The following is a 16,517-nucleotide window of genomic DNA, read 5'->3' on the forward strand; positions in this document are numbered from 1 at the left end:
TCCCTCTCCTTCCTTCCTTCCGGAACCTGGCCCTGTAAATAAAGGAAAGGGAAGGCTGGGAAGGGGGGGGGGGGGGGGGGCAGAATGCACACAATGGGCTCACCCTTAGTGCACTTAATTTAGGATTAAAATACCTTTTCTCCAGAATTAGGCTACAGATCGCTAAGTAAAAGGCATGATTACATTCCGCTAAGCTAGCCCTGCATAGCACTGTGCCTGGTTTAACAGTGACTTTCATGGGTCCTGGTGACAGACTCCCTTCAAAGGCAGTTTTCAGGGCAGGACGGCACCAGGCGTAAATTATTATGCAGTTGGCATTTCAAATATTGGCAAAAGTAATTCTAATAACATGATATAAAAGAATTGCTACCCAACCAAAATATTTCTGTAGTTTAACTTCTATTTAACTACTGCACATTTACAGTATAGGTCCATTATACACTTCAATGAGACTGGTGACCGAGCCTCTCCAGCAATCCAGAGCCCTCAGATACGGAAGCCCCTCTAATTAGAAGAAGGATGGGGAGGACACCAGACGCCCAGCTCTGCAGGTAGAATAGGCATTGACAACATAGCTGATTAATGTAAAAATGAAAAACATACAGAATCTAATACATGACAGCTTCTATCTAACAACTCACATGGATCCAGAGATCTCCACATCCATTGCTCCAATAGTTCTCCTTTATTTATTTCAAGTTGGCAGCAGCTTAGCGGGTGTGTCCTTTCTCAGAGGGTGTGTCCTTTCTCAGAGGGTGTGTCCTTTCTCAGGGCACATGTCCTTTCTCAGAGGGTGTGTCTTTTCTCAGAGCACATGTCCTTTCTCAGGGGTGTGTTATTTCTCAGAGGGTGTGTCCTTTCTCAGAGGGTGTGTCCTTTCTCAGGGCACATGTCCTTTCTCAGAGGGTGTGTCTTTTCTCAGAGCACATGTCCTTTCTCAGGGGTGTGTTATTTCTCAGAGGGTGTGTCCTTTCTCAGAGCACATGTCCTTTCTCAGAGGGTGTGTCCTTTCTCAGAGGGTGTGTTCTTTCTCAGAGCACATGTCCTTTCTCAGAGGGTGTGTCCTTTCTCAGAGCACATGTCCTTTCTCAGGGGTGTGTCATTTCTCAGAGGGTGTGTCCTTTCTCAGAGCACATATCCTTTCTCAGAGGGTGTGTCCTTTCTCAGAGCACATGTCCTTTCTCAGAGGGTGTGTCTTTTCTCAGAGCACATGTCCTTTCTCAGGGGTGTGTCCTTTCTCAGAGGGTGTGTCCTTTCTCAGAGCACATGTCCTTTCTCAGAGGGTGTGTCCTTTCTCAGAGGGTGTGTCTTTTCTCTGGGGGTGTGTCCTTTCTCTGGGGGGTGTCCTTTCTCAGAGGGTGTGTCCTTTCTCAGAGCACATGTCCTTTCTCAGAGGGTGTGTTCTTTCTCAGAGCACATGTCCTTTCTCAGAGGGAGTGTCCTTTCTCAGAGGGAGTGTCCTTTCTCAGAGGGAGTGCCCTTTCTCAGAGGGTGTGTCCTTTCTCAGAGCACATGTCCTTTCTCAGAGGGTGTGTCCTTTCTCAGAGCACATGTCCTTTCTCAGGGGCGTGTCCTTTCTGCTGCAGCTGGAGGCAGTTGAAAGATTAAACTAAGCATGTGCTTTCATTGAGTGGGACAGAGAAATTAAAAATAGAGCAAACAGCAGGTGGCGCTATACTGATAGATTTCAGTGAATTACATAATACGTAGCATAATTTTAGTTACATGCAATTACAAAAGTATTCAGATCTGGGGGCTGGTTTCAAAACTGTACAATGTTATTTGTGGGACAACCCCTTTAATATTTTTTCCATTTTAGTTGTGTTTTTTTACAGGTCCATATGCGGAACCGTTCACTCCAATGGGGTTTAAAAAAAACTGAAATGACTCAGTGTGCATTCCATGTCCGTATGTCTGTTCCGCAAAATAAAAATAGAACATGTCCTATTCTGGTCCGTTTTGTGGTCAGGCATTGTTACAATGGATCCACACAAAAAAACGGATGTCATGTTTATTTTTTTTAATTTTTTTTTAGGACTACAAAATACATGCGGTGGCGTGCATGAGCCCTAAGGCAGATGAATGGTTACCGGCCCTGGGGAACCACATTTCTACATTTTAACTCTTTCGTGGACGCTTTGTAATGTCATTAGCTGATTCTCCAGCGAGGGAAGCAATCTCAGTCTGCTATTAGGAGTCAAGCACTTCTTGTAATCGTCTCCTACTGACATCTTCCCAGACATGTCACGGGCCTCATCCCTTAGAATAGACTAATCCCAGCTCTGGATATTGTTTCCCAGTCAAGATGATGCCGATGCTTTCTCAGTGCGACGTCTGCCTTCCGAAAGCCCCTGATTTAGGGGAGTTTTTATCTCCCCACATTTTCAGCCCAGGCAGCAAAAAGTCCAAACATGATCCGGAGAGGCAACGCTGTCACCGAGCTATTTTTAATACCTGTTTGTTCCTGATCTGCGAGTGAATTGTGCTTAGCTTGCCACACGTCCTACAGCCCGTGGAACGACAAAGAGAAGACTTGCTGAATAATTCATGGGGAGCAATTTTCCTGTAGTCACTGACTCATCAATCATAGCTGTCTAACCAGACAAGAACAGGGCTGCTCCGCCGCTGGCGGCGCGCTCTTTCCGGGAGGCCGATAATAATATTAGCACGTATTTATACATGGACTTCATGCATGTGGCCTGCAAAATAGTTCTCGTTATTTATGCAGCATGAAAACGACACAGCTTTATTTGCAGATATTTGATTTGCAGATATTTTTGGACGCCATTAGCCTTATTATCGGATTCAGACATCTGTCCGCAATGTTACAGAAAAGGGAAAATGAGCCCTTGGTGTTAATGACAAGTAAACTGAAGCAAATAGAAAATTCCGCTAATGTTGCTGGTAACATATGGTTTTCTCGCCCTCGCCACTGGCCGTTATACCCTTACGGCTACGTATAGAGAGCTCGCATTTATACAGCGCATTTTATGAAGCTTTTCCTTTTTTTAAATAAATTTCTTTAAGGCTATATTCCCGCGACCATGTGTATTTTGTATTCCGTAAAATTATGGATGACATCCATGTGACATCCACGTTGCATGATTTTTTTGGAGGACCCATTGCAACAATGCCTATCCAAGAGTAGGACATGTTCTATGTTTTTTGAAGAGGTGCGGAACTTGTATACGGATGTGCATGAAATAAATGGGTCCGCATTTGTTCCCCAAAAAAGGCAGATCGGATGCGGAGCAAAAATACGGTCATGAGAATGGGGCTTAATATACATTGTCTGTTCCATTTGTGGAACCATCAATGGTTCAGAAAAAGAATGGAAATGATGCAGTGTGCATTCCGTATGTCCGCATGGCCGTTCAGCAAAAGAGACAGAACATGTTCTAATCTTCATCATTTTGCGGACAATGGATCCGATTTTGCTGATACCAGAAAATACATACGTTGTGAGCCCTTAGTGTGACAGTGTACCGTTCTAATCTGAATGAAGAAGATGTACGGGATTCAGATTCCCATCGATGTCATGTGGCTGCTGTTCATCTATATTCTGACCTTAAAGGGAACCTCTCACCAGGATTTTGTGTATAGAGCTGAGGACATAAGTTGCTAGATCGCCGCTAGCACATCCGCAATATCCAGTTCCAATAGCTTTTATTGTGTAAAAAAACCGATTTTGATACATATGCAAATTAACCTGAGGTGAGTCCTGTCCCTGACTCATCTCACCTACAGGACTCATCTCAGGTTACTTTGCATATGTATCAAATCAGTTTTTTTTTACACAATTAAAGCACACAGAGCTATGGGGACTGGGTATTGCGGATGTGCTAGCAGGCCATCTAGCAACCTAGGTCCTCAGCTCTATACACAAAATCCAGATGACAGGTTCCCTTTAATAAACCAAAGTTAGATTACCATAGAACTCCATGGAAAGGTAACATGCCTTGTGTTTATCCGCAGGAGCAGGGTATATAATGCCATATAAATCCGATGCATCAAATGGCCAGTGATCATGACATGCACAGGGTGTAATCACGTTTGGTCAGTGACGCCATCGTAAGGAGTGGGTTTCACTGGACATAATACGTACTTTGTTATTTTTCTTCCATGATGCAATTACATTTCCATTTCTTAATAAGTCATATACATTATGTTACTATTTTTCCTCATTACCTAAAATACCTATTTTTCGATTTACGATTGAGGTGATTGTTCAGAAATGCTTCTGCGCGGATACAAATTTACGTGTTAGCAGGAAACATGTGGAAAAAGCCCTATAAATATTTGCACATTGCCACAGACAGGAACCCTAGTAACTAACGGATTTCTCCATCAGACATGTGAGATACATAACGTGATTGTATGCATTTACCCACATAATTGAAATAATGGGGCATGATTGCCTGGAGCTAATAGCCCAAGTTACTGGTCTTTTTGTCTAATCCAGTCGTCAGCTGTCAGCAGACGCATAGGACGACTTACCAACGAGGTGCTTTCTGTCCTTGGAAATCTGTAATTTATTTTATCCATTGTTCTCCATACACTGCTATTGCTCATATAAATTGTATATAAATCTCCCTAGAGCATGAAAAATACTCGGCTCCATTGTTTTGACTGCAGAAAAAGTAGAAGATAGAGGAAAAATAAGCCTTGTATGCAGGATAATTCCCCGTATCGCTCTCTTTCAACGAAACCAATCGAATTGTATCTTTGTTTTCCCTGGAAATGTATTTACTGCGCAGGCAATGATGGTTCCTGCAGAAAACAGACACAATGTGGCCACATTTCAGCTGCACTACCTTCGTTTTCTCGGGATAGAAAAGATCTTTTTGAAATATATATATTTTTTAAATGCCAACATCAAATGATTAAAGAAAACAACACAAACCTATAAAAATAAAGCCCAATATAACGATGAATTGACATGTACTCGCTTGCAGGTATTGTACATAGAGAGCATCTGTTACCATGGTCAAGCCTATTACACCAGGCACGCTGCCTTGTAGGTTTCATCATAGCGACTAAAAAAAGTGCTTTCTCTCTGCAATCTGTATTACAGATGCTGAAAAAAAAATCTTATTTTTATGTATCTGTAAATAAAGATCTCGGAGCACTGCGGAGCTGGCCTCGTCCAAGGAGCACATCTTCACCTCCAGCTCTCCCTCATTGACAGTCCCCCTTCCAGTGAGATTAGCAGGGAAAGCTGGCGCATGTGCTGGCGCAGTGAGGATCTGTTTTGGTCGTCCTTGCTCTGAGATCTTCACCGTACATGCACCAATGGTACTGGCCCTGGTGTATGAATGGGATTTCAGGGTCAGGTATCGAAGCAGTGAGGATTCACTGGGAATAAGAGTGGCGACAAGGAGAGCCGGGGTGAAGTGGTGCTCTGGGGGACTAGGCCAGCTCCGCAGTGCTCCGAGCACCTTATTTACATATGACTAAAAATAAGAATTTCTCAGCAGCAGTAATACCAATTGCACAGGGAAAGGGCTTATTTTAGTCACCATGATAAACCCTGCTAGACAATATGCCAGGTTTAATAGAATTGATCATGGTGACAGATGCTCTTTAATAGGGGCTTCCGATCATATGAATTGATGGCATATTGCCATAGATCCTAAATAAATATGGCCCTCTAAATAAATAGTGACCCCAGACAAGAGCCCCATACCAGAACCCTTAGGCTACCTCTACACAACGCAATTTGTCATGTGACAATAAGTATCTAAATCTAAATTTAGGGGGTCTCTGGTTTGTATTTAAGGCTAGGTCTACACGACAACATTTGTCACGCAACAATTATTATAATGGCAGTCTATGGTGTCGCACTGCAACATGCGACATGCTGCGACGCGACAGTCGCAGAAAAATCCATCTTAGATAGATTTTTTGCAACTGTCGCGTGGCAGTCACAGCATGTTGCATGTTGCAGTGCGACACCATAGACTGCCATTATAATAATTGTCGCGTGACAAATGTCGTCATGTAGACCTAGCCTTAAATACAAACCAGAGACCCCCTAAATTTAGATTCCCAGACCTCTAAATAAATACAGACTCCAGACCAAACCCCTGCACTTACAACCAGCAGCTTACACTTCTCGTCTGTGGAACTATGCTACTTAACCCTCTAGCTTCTGGAGTCTGTGTTTCTCTTTCGGCAGCTCTGCAAGAATTTGTACTAGCGATCATTGCACATAGCAAGTATGATGTGGCAAAATCTACAGTACATATCATCCCAGACCTTTTTTTAATATTTACTTTGCTATAAGCCGCTTTCAGACGAGCGAGTGTCACGCTCCGGACTCGCAGAGCAGCTCCTGTCCTGAACTTCCAACACTGCCGGATCGCATAGCATTATATTGATTTATAATGCTATGTAACCATTAGGCTGGTTTCACATGGGCGTTGCGGAAAAAGATGCGGGTGCGTTGCGGGAACATGCACAATTTTATTAGCGTGAGTGCAAAATATTGTAATGCGTTTTGTACGCGCGTGAGAAAAGAAATCGGCATATTTCTTCACAGAAGGTGTTGTGTAGATTGTATTATTTTCCCTTATAACATGGTTATAAGGGAAAATAATAGCTTTTTTAAATACAGAATGCATAGTACAATAGGGCTGGAGGGGTTAAATTTTTTTTATAATAATTTAACTCACCTCATCCACTTGTTCACGCAGCCCGGCTTCTCTTCTCTCTTCTTTTTTGAGGAATAGGACCTTTGATGACATCACTGCGCTCATCACATGGTCCATCACATTATCTTTTACCATGGTGATGGATCATGTGACAGACCATGTGATGAGCGCAGTGACATCACCACAGGTCCTTTTCCTGTGCACAGCAAAGATGAAGACAGAAGAGATGCCGGCTGCGCGAACAAGTGGATTAAGACGAGTTAATTATTATTATTATTTATTTATTTTTAACCCCTTCAGCCCTATTGTACTATGCATTCTGTATTAAGAATGCTAATATTTTCCCTTATAACGAAAATAATAATAATTGGGTCCCCATCCCGATCGTCTCCTAGAAACCGTGCGTGAAAATCGCACCTCATCCGCACTTGCTTGCGGATGCTTGCGATTTTCACGCAGCCCCATTCACTGCTCATGTGAACAGCCCCATAGAAATGAATGGGTCCAGATTCAGTGCGGGTGCAATGCGTTCACCTCACGCATTGCACCCGCGTGGAAATCTCGCCCGTGTGAAAGGGGCCTTACAGTTCTGGAATATATTGGATAACACTGATATAATGCAATCAGTGTTATACAATACATTCCAGACCTAAAAGGGTTACATAGAATCATAAATCAATATAATGCTATGCGACCCAGGTAGTGCTGGAAATTCAGGATGGGAGCTGCGCTGCGAGTCTGGAGCGTGACACTCGCTTGTCTGAATGTGGCCATACAAATGTAGAACGTTCCACATAATATGTAACACGTGTTATACCCTTGGTAAAGCATGTTCATATTGTGTAACTTTGTGTGTAAGCACCTTTCTGTCTGCAAAAATCCATAATACTTGCTGTATCAATCTTTATGTCCTTGGCCACCTTAGTGAGTGTTTTTGGTAAAAAATAAAACTTTAGAATTTATGAGGCTACTGTTATACTGTATGCTGTAGGACATCGCACTCACATCGTTTTCAGGGCATGGTTTATTCAAGTATTGTGGTTTTATATTAGTGTAAAAACATGCAGCCGTAAAAGCATAGTGAAATCTGTGATCATTGGTTTTTATGTATGGTAAGGCAATGTTTTTCCATAGAAAGCATTCTAAAAATAGTAGATTTGTTGAAAATACACACAAAAAAATTCCCATAAAAACTGCACAAAAACTGGATAAATAGTGCAGTTTTTGTGTGGATTTCATGCTGATTTTCTACAAATAAATCTGCACCACATGCATCCACCCTAAGAGCTCATGCACATGACCGTCTGCAGGATCCGCAAAAAAATGCGGATGACGTCCGTGTGCATTCCGTATTTTGCTGAACAGCCGGCCCCTAATAGAACAGTCCTATCCTTGTCCGTAATGCGGACTAACTAAACAGACACTGAAATAAAATACGTTTGTGCACATGAGCCCTAACCCTGGGTTCACACCTGAGCGTTCTGAAACGAGCGCTCTGTATGCGCGATTGTACTGGCGTTTACAATCGCGCATACAGAGACAAGCGAACGCCCGAAAGTCTATGTACGGGAACGCGCGACAAACGCCCAAAAAAAGCTCAAGAACTTGTTTGAGCGTCGGGTGTTTTACAGCGTGATCGTACACGCTGTAAAACGCCCAGGTGAGAACCATTGCCATAGGGAAGCATTGGTTTCTCCTTGTAGTGCGTTTTACAGCGCGTAGGAACGCGCTGTAAAACGCTCAGGTGTGAACTTAGGGTAAGAGTGGGTTTCCAGCTTTGCTGACCGCCTATATTTGAAGCTAATACCACTGTTAACCAACATACTTGTGTGGTTATTGGCCGTCACAGGTGGACGTGATTTTTGGTCGCCGCACCACAGGTGCCCCATCGGAAACCCAGCCTAATAGAAGAAAGAGATCATCAGTGCTAATCTACAAACTCAGGCTGCTACCTGTCTATGCTCACACAACCATATTTTCATTCAGTTTTTTTTGCGGACAGTATACGGAACCATTAATTTCAATGGGTCCGCAAAAAAAAAAAAAAAAACTAAGGTACTCCGTGTGCAATCCGTTTTTACGTATTTCCGTTCTGCAGAAAAATAGAACGTCCTATTATCATCCGCATTATGGACAGGATAGTACTGTTCTATCAGGGGCCAGCTGTTGCGTTCCGCAAAATACGGAATGCACACGGATGTCATCCGTATTCTTTGCAGATCCGTTTTTTGTGGACCCCAAAATACAAACAGTCGTGTGCAAGAAGCCTTAACCAGACCTTTTTTTTTTTTTTATCGTGTAGGGCAAAGGTGTCCGATATATAAAATGAGTGAAAGTCACCCATGGCAATTGACCAGAATCCTGCTGTCAGGCTAAGGCCTCCTGCACACGAACATGTGCGCTCTGTGGCCGTGCTGCACGAACACCGACTGTTTGGCAGCCGCAGGGGATCGCGGACCCATTCACTTTACTGGGTCTGCGATTTGGCCATTCCGCAAAAAGATAGGACATGTTCTATCTTTTTGCGGAACGGAAGTACGGGACGAAACCCCGCGGTGCTTCCGAAGGGTTCCGTTCCGTGCTTCCATTCCGCACCATTCTGGATCTCCGGATTTGCGGACCTATTGAAGTGAATGGGTCCGCATCTGTGATGTGGACTGCACATGGAACGGTGCCCGTGTATTGCGGATCCGCAAATGCGGTCCGCAATACGGCAACGGGACACCTATGTGTGCAGGTTGCCTAAAAGTAAAGACTTGACAATGAAGCAATTAACCAATTGGTTGCCATTAGCACCACTACCGTTATTTGGCACTGCTTTTTATGTGCAATCCCTCTTCTCCTACCCAACAAAATGTGCAAATAAGGCCTTTCATTTGCTCTGCTAAGGGCTAGGAGCAGCTCTCCGTACAGGCAATGCATACGGTTCCTGGATATAAAGGGGCGCAAATGTTTTATAGACTAATAAGCATAAACAATGGTGTAGCGGTTTCAGGTCTGCAAGCTTAGTGTGTTTTCATGAGTCGGTCTGGGGCTGTCTGCTGTGGGGAGGCTGGCGGAGACAATGGCATAGCTATGAGTCATAATCTCTCTTAATAAGGAGGTGTGAAAAATGTTTTCTAAATATTGTAGCTGTGCTGTTGTCTGTATGTGATTATAATGTTTATGCTAGCAGCAGAGAAACAAAAGCGGATAACATCTGGCTAGGGGAGAAAATTCTCAGAAACATAAGAAATGAGAGAGACCACAGGAAAAAAGACATAGATGAATGCCACGGTAAAAATAGGCAAGAGGATGGCCCCTATAGAACAGCTTGTTGTCATTGTCATCAACAAGTCATTTTAACTGGAAAGAGAATTGACTCCACAAGGAAAATAGTTAAGTAGATAAACAATAAGTACAACAAGTAATCTAAGCCTTCTGGTGGTGACAGATGATGCTCTACAGAATGGTTCTCAGGTGATTGAGTGAACATGAGAACCTGGACAATTGTCCTTACATCGTCAGTTCCCCAAGGAATTATCAAGAGGGCTTGACAACAAGCATTTTGCAATAAGCTTATATGGGAAATAAAACGGATGCAGTGATTTAGAGGCTATTGTTGATTGGTTATGGTGGATTTGCCAGGTCTAGCATTTTTCATGTGTCATGCAGATATTGCTACCATATCATTTATTTGATTATTAAAAAGCAGAAGATGAAAACCATGGTGCACGGTTACAGTTGGGATCAACCTTACCTGGGGCCTGAAGCCACGGGATAGAGTAGGGGTCCATTGTACTGAACCTGTGTGTCTTATGAAATAAGAGACCCCCTGGGGCACCCACTGTACTGAGCCACCCATTGAGCTATTCTACACCATAATATTTAAAAAATGGAAACTGATCTATAAAATGGCACTGAAGTCTCCATGCACAGGTAAGTTCTAAAGGCTGTGTTACACAGTCCGATGTGCAGACGATTGTCAGGAGAGAAGCGTTCGTCTGCTCGCTAGCGGAGGAGACCACTGCTATTACATACATCAATCTCTCCTGCAGCATAGGGAGGAGACCATTGCTATGCCATCACTCATCCCCACGCAGTAGAGTAGATATAGAAAGTCAAATTGCAGCGCTCACCTGTGTATCGTATCAGCGGCAGGGATGTGGCCAGGCCAGTCAACTTAAACTGGGTAAAAAGTAGAAGGGTCCAGTACCTGATAAAACAATATCCTTTATTCAATGCGGTAAAATCCATACAAGACAGATGCAAAATCGACGCGTTTCAGATCTCAAGTTAACAATCCTTACTCATGATAAGGATCCGAAACACGTTGATTTTGCATCTGTCTTGTTTAGTATGGATTTTACCGCATCGAATAAAGGATATCGTTTTACCACGCTGTATAGAGGTTTGCAAACAATCAATTTTTTAACATGTCATAAGATTTGTATTACCAGATGAACGAGAGTTTGCTCATTTATCTGGTAGTGGCCAACAGTATCACACTGAAATATGATCGCTAAGAAGCAGGGGCATAGCTAAAGACTCATGGTCATGGTGCATGAGTTCAGCATGGGCCCCACTTCCCTCAGTGCTTTATGGCCAGGGGCAGGGAAGCCCAAAGCCTTCGAGGCAAAAATTAAAACTGCACCCCCACCATGCTAAATTCTTGACCTAACCCCTTCCCTCCATCCAGAAGTGTACCAGCCTGACCAGCATGCACGTTCTATAATACCAGTGTCTTTGTGTGTGGCACAAGGGTCTTTGGGCCCCCTCAGGCTCCTGGGCACGGTAGCGACTTCTACTTCTGCACCCCCTATAGCTATGCCCCTGCTAACAAGCGTTAGCAATCCTTTACCAATAAATCAGCTGGTGTAATACAGGCCTCAGCATTGAGGTTTGAGTTTAAAAGAAGGAAACTTCTAATTTTTCAGAAGCCTCTTTCGCCCTCACCTTTGAAATGAAGAATTAGCACACAGCAGGTGGTCCTAGCAGTTCTGCCTCTTGGAGAAAAGCCTGAGACTAATTTATATACAAAAAGTACACCAATTCACCTGTAACAGGATGAACTGTGCTTCTCCCATGTGTGGCATGAAATTCTATACTGTATACTTTAATGATCTGAGATTTATTCAGTTAGAAATTGTGTACATAATTTATTGCATATAGTGATACAAGAACTTTAAAGTTCTTAAAGGTAAAATATAGAAACTTAGTTCAGATGTCGCAGAGCTGGATTTATTATAGATGAAGAAGGAAGAACGGAACCTCTGTTCTCGTGCTGTCAGCGGGAACTTGTGCGTGCTATAGGACAAAAATGTATTTATTATGAGCATCCAATATTGACATGTTGGCCTTGTCCCTTGTGCACATGGATTTCTCCAGATTTGATGAATCTTTTGATTATATTATATACTATAGATGTTGTCACAATTTTATGTTGAGAAACATTTTTCTAGAAATTGTGCCACAATTTTCAGACAGTTTTTCACAGATTTGTGAACTGCTTCCCATCTTTTCTTCTGAGAAGCCTCTGCCTCTCTAACGTGCTCATGTGACTTAGTAGAAAATTGCTCCTCCAGCTGTTTTTTTTAGTAGTATCATTTACTTTTTCAGCCTTTTGTTGCCCCGTCACAACTTGCTTCCATCAAGTTTTAAATGAGTTAATTTATTTTTTTATGAATTGGTTGTTTTATATACAATGATTTAAAAGTATACAGTGTTCAATCTTTTTTGGATTTGGAAAAAAAATATATATAGGCACCTTACACATTGACTTTCTGTGTACGGACTCTGCTATGTGCATGAGGCCTGTCACATAACATGATTGTCAGATAGCCATATCCAATAAATAATGTGCAGGAAGATTCTCATCCAGATTCAACTTGATTTTATATGTCTGCTAAATATCTTGTACTTATTTAGAGATGGTTCAGTTATGGGCTCCGGTCCATAGAAAAGATACTCTAGATCTAGAAAGAGTACAAAGAAGAGCAACTAAACTGCTAATAGGTGGGGGGCATGATTGACTCGTGCAAATATATAAATTGTAGAACAAACAATATAGTAAAATGTATCTTCCATGTAAATTCCCCTCAAAATACAAGTGGGCACTGACTCCATCTGGAAAATAAAAAATTCAGTCTCCAGAGATGACAAGACTTCTTTACTGTAAGAACTGTAAATCTACGGAATAGTCCACCTCAGGACATGGTCACAGAAGGAACAGTGGACAGTGTTAAAAAAGGGTCAAGATGAATTCTTGAGATGAACTAACATTAATGCTTATGAAAATGTGGAGAAGTCTGATTACTTCCCCTTACTCCCCTTTCCTTAAATTTACATTCCCACCCATCCCTTGGTTGAACTTGATGGACTTTGGTCTTTTTCAACCGTACTATTTTAACAAAAATGCTGGGGGGAGATTTATCACACTGGTGTAAAGTAGAACTGGCTTACTTGTCCATAGCAACCAATCACATTCCACCTTTCATTTTTCATTGCTCCTTTGGAAAATGAAAGGTGGAATCTGATTGGTTGCTATAGGCAGCTAAGCCAGTTCTAATTTACACCAGTTTGATAAATCTCCCCCGCTGTTTTTATCAGCAAACTCAATGTATCACGTTATTCTGTTCAGCAAAAATGCCAGCAGGGGATGGAAAACAGGTCAAACTAGAGTTTAAAGATAATTTGAACTTTATTTACCCCGTTAAAGTCATTGTAGCCATCGTGGTATACATTGTGAGTACCTTTTCAGGTATTCAGACATATATCCCAGATAGTATGTGACTGCAGCCTTAGCGTCACAATGTTCTATACATTTTACTACCCAAAATGTACCAGAGTATACTGTAAAAACTAGTGTTCCATATGCATGTACTACATGATAGGAAATATGCTTCATGACAGGCGGCTCAATGTAGGTCCACCCATGTGTTCTCATAAATAACCACCGTTAGCTTAAAGCCTTGGATCCCTCAGATTTGTTCTCTAGATTTTAAGCAGCGGATCTTTTCCCACTAAGAATCCCACAGAAGGCATTCAGTCACATGTAGAACTGTCCATATGTGGTGAAGACATCTGGCCTATTTAATACACTAAGCACATTTGCATTGCCACCTGTTAAACCTAATTGATCTACATTATTAGATTTTTTTAACTCCTGAGAGGTGAGGGGAAAAATCATCATCTATGAAAAAGCTTTGGTGTTATGCTCATTTACATCTATGCTATGAGGTTTGACCTCTTGTGTCCAACGCTCTTTGACCAAAGAGGTCATGATGGACACTTGTTGTTGGACACAGTTTAATGCTTACATAAAAGGCCGCTCATTTGTTTCTGCATGGAAACCGATCATGTTTCTCTAGAGCGGGAGGCAAGAAGAGAAAATAAAACCAGCTAAATTGGCCTAAGATGTGGTTTCCTAGCAACACCAGTTGTCTCTATGACTTTCCCAACTGTCTCGCCTTTAAGATGCGCTCCTCCAGCTAATAACCAGTACCCTGAACATGGCATCCCACTGACGTAGTGTTTTAGAACGTTACTGGAATACAGGGATGAAGCAGCTGCAAAAGTCAAGCAAACTATCACCCGGGCATTTCAGACTGGTCATAATTATTATGCTTGTAGCTCAATACAGACATCTAAATGAGAACTCACTACTATGCTTATTGACTGCAACAATGGAAAGTGCTCAGCCATGCTGTCATCCAAGCCATCTATCAGATGTTTGCTGGATCAGTGCGATAAAGCGAATCTGATACAGCCATTAGAGTGTGCAGGCTGCAGCAATTACACCATTTCATGAAATATTCTATCCAGCACAGACTATCCTTTTATATACATGTATATATAGAACCTTAGCATTTCTAAGCCCTCACCTGCTTACAATGCCCTGGAGACTCAAGGAAATAACTCCCACACTGTATGCTAATACAGATTATAACTGCTGTGCGGCCTGTGGCCCCAACACATTGTCTATTCTGACCTAATTAGCACAGGCTCCTGATATCAATGCTCATTTGCATAAAACTGCCATTTAATAAACCCAGACCAGCAATAAAGTCTGTATTATACCAACAGATTATCTGACAGATTGGCCAATTACATGCACAGATATTTTATTATACACACCAACTATTGGTCTGATACAGAAATTGGTCAGATAATCTGTTGGTGTAATACAGGACTTACAAAAAACTACCTAATACTGCCTCCAAGTACTCCACGAACAAGCAAATGCTCGTTCATTGGACAATTGGGATTTCTAAGCATGTTAAAAATCAAAATGGTGCTGGCGACAGACTGTGCTGTGTAATAGCGGCCTGCCACTGACACACTGCTGCCCTGCATGGGGACGAGCAAAAGCATAGCGATCGCTCCTCCCCATGCCACGGAGGACATCGCTGCATGCAATAGCAGCTGTGTCCTGTGCACTAGCTATCTGACAATTGCAAAGAGGGAACGCTTCCCTCCTAACAATCATCTGCGGCATCAGGGTGTCTAATACACCCTTAAGACATTAACAGTAGACCCTCAAAGAAGTTGTCCTATTCCAACAACTTCCCCCTATCCTGTGGAAGTGCCTGATCTACCATTTCCCTATAGAGAAGGTTATGATCTGAGTTGTTTGGAGGACAAGTCAACATATTGAACTTTTTGTAATTGACAGTGGGATATGGTGCTGGTTTCATTGCCACCTGTATTGGTATCTAAGTTGAGGTCTAAGTACTCAGCAAGTCTTTTAATTTGCCTTTTAGAAGATCCATCACGTAAGAGCACAGAGGTACAAGCTATAAGTTTGGCGACTGCTAAACATTGATTAAACTATCGCTAGGGTCACCACAAGGAGCAACACCCTGGCTATAAGAAAAGTAGAAAACTGTGACTGTAGTCACAGTATATTACGTTACAGGAGTGGAGAGGTAAGTATACGTGAAATCAGTGGGTGTAGAACCACTGTGTCATCCAACCAGTCTCCCTTTGGGCTAAACCTAAGGGCATTATCATGGCAGTCTCCTGATATTTATCCTTTAACCTCGTTTCAGGGATTTAGACTTCCCTGCAGGGCAGACATCGTGCCACTACCTCCAGGAGTAGTCACAGGCGTCAGAGAAACTGGTTCAGAGCACCGAGGCATCAGGAAAAACTTGTAGTAAGTATCGGCCAAGGCCAGGGCAGGCAGAGTCTATGCAAATCTGTGAAACAAGTCTGAAGGTCAGGGCAGGCAGGTCAGAGGGCATTTTGGTGATCAGGCATGGGTCAGGTCAGGCGGCAGAAGGTGAAAGCACCTTTGCATGATATAACAAGCTGTAACACCAAATACCAACGTAAATAACGCTGTGTGGTAACAGTCCACATCCTGCTAAAAATAGAAGACCACACGTTAAATTGCATATTTTACTTCATCATAAAATTTTATCAGGAAAAACAATTACAAAAAATGCAGTTTGCACTTACAGTATGGACAAACCCCATCTCCAAAGTCCAGGTCTAATATAGCCCATCCAACTCGGTAAATAACGAGTGGCACATAACCACAGTGGTAGGCTGATACTGGGTAAAGCCAAAAGGAGTATATATAGGTTGTCACCCAATGGACATGAACCACAAGGGTGACTGACAAGTTGTGATCCCTATATCACAGCCATATTAACATACTGCACAACCATTAACTTATAAAGTAGTTATAGTCTCCAGGAGGAAGTGAGTCAAAGTGTACATCAGGGTTTCCCACACCCCAGACTAGGGGAGAAAAACAGAACTGGATCGCACATCCACAATGCTATGCTTAGATCTAATTAAACTCGCTTCTCAGTGCAATATTAAAGTGTACAGACCCCCATACTTCATGCTGTACAAGAGGCATTAGTGTACATTTTG

The sequence above is a fragment of the Bufo gargarizans genome, chromosome 11 (genome assembly GCF_014858855.1).
Source record: "Bufo gargarizans isolate SCDJY-AF-19 chromosome 11, ASM1485885v1, whole genome shotgun sequence".
Lineage (NCBI taxonomy): Eukaryota > Metazoa > Chordata > Amphibia > Anura > Bufonidae > Bufo > Bufo gargarizans.